This window comes from Poecilia formosa, unplaced genomic scaffold (genome assembly GCF_000485575.1).
Source record: "Poecilia formosa unplaced genomic scaffold, Poecilia_formosa-5.1.2 Scaffold649, whole genome shotgun sequence".
NCBI classification, from domain to species: Eukaryota; Metazoa; Chordata; class Actinopteri; order Cyprinodontiformes; family Poeciliidae; genus Poecilia; species Poecilia formosa.
This window is the reverse complement of record NW_006800588.1, coordinates 94608-100493: the sequence shown is the minus strand read 5'-3', so window position 1 is coordinate 100493 and position 5886 is coordinate 94608.

Genomic DNA, 5886 nt, shown 5'->3' with positions numbered 1-5886 from the left:
AACAACAACAACACTAACAACAACACTAACAACAACAACAACAACAACAACCCTAACAACAACAACACTAACAACAACAACAACAACAACAACAACACTAACAACAACAACACTAACAACAACAACAACAACACTAACAACAACAACAACAACAACAACAACACTAACAACAACAACACTAACAACACTAACAACAACAACAACAACACTAACAACAACAACACTAACAACAACACTAACAACAACAACAACAACACTAACAACAACACTAACAACAACAACAACACTAACAACATTAACACTAACAACAACAACAACAACAACAACAACACACTATTCAGAAAACCAAAACAAAACTATGCAAATAACAGAAGAGAAGTTCTTTGCAGAATCTTCCCAGCCGTGCCATGAAGTCAGACCTTTATCTTTATTGCAGCTATAAAACTCTTATCAACCATAAAACTATGCAAAGGTCAGAGGTTACTGCACTACCTACTGTTGAATAAACACTAACCCATAACATGTCAGTTCATTGTCCAATATAAATGTCAGGCGTTGCTAAAAGGTCACTCTGTTATTGTTCCAGTTTAACAGCTCAGTCAGACCTGAATGTCATCATCGTGTGAATTGGCTCTGCATGGAACTGAAAGATATGATAGATGCACCACATATATATTATATGTAAAAATACAGATGTATTTTTCTTTAGTCCTTAGGAACAATAAGAGCACAGCCTGTAAAATGATTGAGATCTTATTCATTCGTCTAAACGATCCAGCATTAACTGATCTTCAGCTTCATTTCTGTTTTTAAAGCAGGATCCTCACCTCCTGAAGCTTCATGTGATGAAAACAGGCTCAGACACCAGAAGCTGGTCGTTTCCAACTCAGAGCTGCTTTTTGTGTCAAAATGATCCAACTGCTGCTGAACATCCTCGTCTCATAAAACTCAGTCAGTCCGAGCGGCAGAAACTCTGCAGCTGTTCCTTCACTCGTCCACCTAGTGGAGGAAATGTGCCAAACACTTTTCCTCCACATTTACCTCCCTGTCCTCCAGAACCGGAGAGTCCAGACTGGGTCCGGGTCCATTCTGGATGGTTCTGTTCGCCTCCCTCCTCTTTGCTTCTTCTTAACAAAAATGTTTTACATTTTCATAAAAAGAAATTTTTGAAGAGAAAAGGAAAAAAAATATATATATATATGTGTTGTTATTATTGTATTTTTTGGCACAACTCAAAGCATTTGTCTGGTGTTAACCTCTGTTATGCTCAACTAAACACTGAACGTCCTGATCCACGACCCGCGACCCGTGATCCATGTCCTGCTTCTGTTTTTAGTGTGAAAAAATGAGGAACGTGAATCCAAAGCAATAGAAATGATTTGCACATCTACAACATTTATGATGTTTAGACCAACAAAGATTTAGATTCCTTTTATACAAACAAAATATTTATTTGTTAACTAAATGAAAACATTGCACATTGTTATTGTTAATAATAATAATAATAATAATAATAATAATAATAATAATAATAATAATAATAATAATAATAATAATAATAAATTGCTCTCAGTTCTGGCCCTGCAGGTTTTATGCAGAGGGACTTAGAGGCACCACAGCTCCAGTCAGGAGCTGGAGAGAATCACAGTGATGAATCTTCAACAATGAAACTGAAAACAACTTATATTAATGATGGGAAAACACCAAGGAGCCAAAGCACAAGAGCCGTTAAGCAAGATGATAAACAGGAGCAGAGGAGCAACGAGCGACTGGGAATAACAGAGCAGACAGAAGAATCCAGGAAGGACAGAAGGAGGGAGATGAGAGGAAGTTCTGAGGAAGAGAAAAGGAATCAGGGCCACTTTGGATAAATACTCTGTGGTGCAACAAGTCGGCATGAATAAATCTGACATCTGGCTCCATTCAGAGTCATTTACCTCAAGTATCGTAACCCAGTGTTTAAACTTAAATGATGAAACTTAACCACATTTAGCTTCATACAATAACGACACACTTAAATGGATAGAAAACCTCCATTCCTTATAAATGGTAAATTACTTTTGTCATGTGCAGCTTTAAGTTCTCATTAGTCTGTAAATGATCTAAGAGTCACTTTCATCCTGAGAGGAACAGAAAACGTTCAGACGGACTCCCAACAGGCCAGGTTTGTTGATTCTTAACAAGCTGAAGACAGAAGATGTAATTACATCTCCATGCTGGAGTACGTCGCCACTGAAAGTGGAATATTAGAGAATGTTGTTTTTTCATATTCAGAAACAACACAGGCTGTGAAAGCAGGAAATCCAGCTTTCCTGCCACACGATGATGTCGTTGTCTCCTGGTTCTCACGCCGTCAGCCCAACCTGTCTGTTATAACCTCAGTAAAATGTCCCTCTGCAATGTGGAGCTGTGTGAAACCTTCCAAATGTTTGTGATTTACCAAGAGTTTGTGAACTGATCCCATATTTGAGAAAAATGTGGTCACACAAAGTTCTGCATCTGCTCTGATTTGAATCGTAAACCGATCAGCTGTTTCCCCTCCAGGCTTCAGAATCAGCCGATCAAAAAGATCAAACTGGACAAGCTGATGCTGATCAGGACTCAACTGATGAGGAACAAATTCACAGAAAATTTCACTGTGTAACCACAAACATCACAACACAAATCTTTTGATTAAAATGATTTTTATTGTTATGCTTAAAATCTCAGATATGCAGATTTTAGCTCCGTCTCCATGGTAACATTCAAACACATATAAACGTTACCTGAAGTGTAACATCAGTGCCTCAGACGTCCTGAACTCCTTAAACATTTAGCAGCAAAATAAAAGCTTCAAATTTGGCAACAAGTTCAGAGTTTAATCCTTAAAACTGAATCCAAGGCTGATGAAGTTTGAGCAGAAACAGATACCGAAGGAGAAAAAGACGGAGAAGAAACAAACATATAAAACATCCTCATGTTATACAAATTCAACAAATGAACAAGAAAAACAGACAAAATCATCAAAAGTAATAAAAACACAAGTTTTATTTATAAAGATGTACTTTAGGTTAAAAAATATTCCAGTTTGAAGAAATTAGCCAGTTTTTGGAGCCTAAATCTATAACCAGAATAGTAACGATATTTTATAGCTGCTTTTCCCTCATTCACACATTTAGGCTGAGATTTTATTAAAATCCGTTTTATTCAGTTTTAGCTGCGTCTCCCTGAGGTCAGCCTGCCGTCATGGTGAAGCCGATGAACTGGACATAAAGCTTTGCTGTCCTAATATTTTCTGATATTTGTTGAACAGCTGAGAGCAGAGATGCTGCAGAGCAACAGGAGGCGTCACTGTTACAGGCCACGAGACAATAAACAGTATTTATTCATAAATCTGGACATTAAAGACAATAATGCGATAAAACATGAGACAGGAGCGACACAATCAAAACCAGACATGAATCAGATGCCACTGTTGCCAAGGAAACCTCTAAAATAACCTCAGATCTGGAAGAAGGATGTGTTTGGTCTGCTGAGACCAAATCTGAACTTTCATTCCAAGATGGCAGCAAACCCAAAGTGAAGCACGGTGGTGGCAGCATCTGCCTGTGGGGTTATGTTGGGGTTTATTTTTCTGTCACAGTGAATCCACACATACATGAACGTTAACAAAACAAAGACTTCATCAGAAGAAACGTCAACTTTAAATGATAACTAATATTGTTAAATGTAGACATAATAATAATGCAGGTTGTAGAGATTTTATTTTCTATGCAATAACTAAATAATATCTAAACAACAGTAACACAGCATCATGAACGCGCTCATGTAATTCACGCGCATGTCCACCAGGTGGTGTGTTTGGCCAATCTCCCAAATCGCCTTCAGTCCAGTTCAGTATGAGTCCAGCAGCAGGTCTTTAAAGTTGGGCCACAAACTGGCAGGAGTGATTGTCACTTCCTGTTTCACGATATATTGGTGAGGACTTCCTGTTGGCTTTTGAACACATTATGTTAGTGGATACACTTTCATGTCATACACAGGGACGTACCAGTCACCAGTTTGTCCAGTGAGTGGGCGGGGCTTAAATCATGTCACCAAACCACCTCACCAATGTGTGCAGCTGTGCTCCCTGATGGCGCACAATCAATCTGGTACAGATCAGATGCTGTATCTGTTCTAGGGGGCGCACTGGAGTCAGATTCCAGTATAATCCTCCTGGCATCGTTGGAGGTTAACACAGGTCATACATATCCAGTTTGGCGCAAATCAGACAATGCTTGTGTGATTTAGTGCCAACCGGATGCAAACCGCAAAGGATGAGAATTCGCCAATCCGCCAGGCCAGATTGGTTCAGCCACCAGCCAGTGTTGGGAGACGGATTCAGCATCATGATGTTCTGACACCAGACAGGTTAAAATCTGTACGAGTCCAAGTCCAAAAGGAAAACGTTCAGCAGCTAAATAAGTGACTTCGTTTTGGAAGGGGGCGGAGCTAAAATGATGTCACATCTGACTGTCTTAATGAGACGATTGCTGGTCGGCTACGACACAAAGTGTGATGAAGCTGGGAGTGTCAGCTTCATCACACACTGGGTGAATGGTCAGACTGTGAGGCTTGGCCACGCCCACATGCAAAACAAGCACAAAAAAAGCAGTGGGAGGAGTTTGCTTAGATGCATGTGCAAAAGAGACAAAATGGTGACTTTGATCCAAAATGGCCAACTTCCTGCGGGAAGTTACACATATATACCGAATTTCATCATTGCTGATCAAAGCATGGATTGGGTTTGATTTTTTTAATTATTGTAGGGGGATGAATTAGGCCACACCCACTAAATATTAGGATGAGGACTGATCATATCGAATGTGGAGCAGATCGACTGAAACGTTTAGAGCCAGACGTATGAACACAGGGTGATGATGTCAGCGAACAGCCACATAGTACCGAGTATACAACCTGCATGACTCAGACTAGGTTTGGTGTAATTCAGTCTTCTTTGTGAAAGTTCTGGCATTTCCTTTGATTTGGTGAGCATGCCAAGGTCGCAATTTGGCCACTCCCCCTAGAAATGCCCAAAAACTCAAGATTTTGATAACTTTTAATCTCTCATTTTTTAACTGCATACTGAGAGAAGCTGAAGCCAATAGCTCAAAACCTTTGGAGGAGGACTCCAAGGTTTGAGTTGTCTAAATGTGAAAAGTGGCTGAAATTACCCAGAACAGCAACTTCCCTGTACATTTCAGGACATATTTAAGAGAATTTATTTACTTGATTTTTGGAGCATCTACCTACATAACAAGTTTCAAATCTCTACAATGTACCGTTTGGCCGATTAAACGTTGAGCAGTTTGGCCACAACCACTTTTGATTCCATTAAAAACCTTTCATGTGAGGGAAGAATGTGTTGAAAACTGGTGAGTTTTCAAATATGCCTAGGTCCCTAAATTTGCGTTATTGGACGGAAAAGCGAAAACTGAGCAACACTTAACACAGACAAAGACGTTTACTTTTTATTTTTTAGTCCTTTCTAAGTCTAACATCTTGTAGCTGAACTGTGCTTGAGATAAAAACAATTTTCATGTCATGTTTGCCGTTTATAGGCCTCCATGGCAAAATCAGAGCTTCTGACACAAACATCTTCACATAAGAAAAGATGTGCTGGTTCTGCTGGACCCGTCAACCGAGCGGCGAACTGTGGACATGTAGATATCTGAGGTGACCCTGGATAAGCGGCGTGGGGTGATGTACCTCTTACCCACACAGCACAGCTTCTGGAAGATCCTCCTGAAGTGGCTCCTGAAGTTCACTCCGATGAAGGCGTACAGCACCGGGTTCAGGCAGCAGTGCAGGTAGGCGACGGTCTGCAGCACAGACATCGCCGTACGCAGTGAAGACTCAACATGA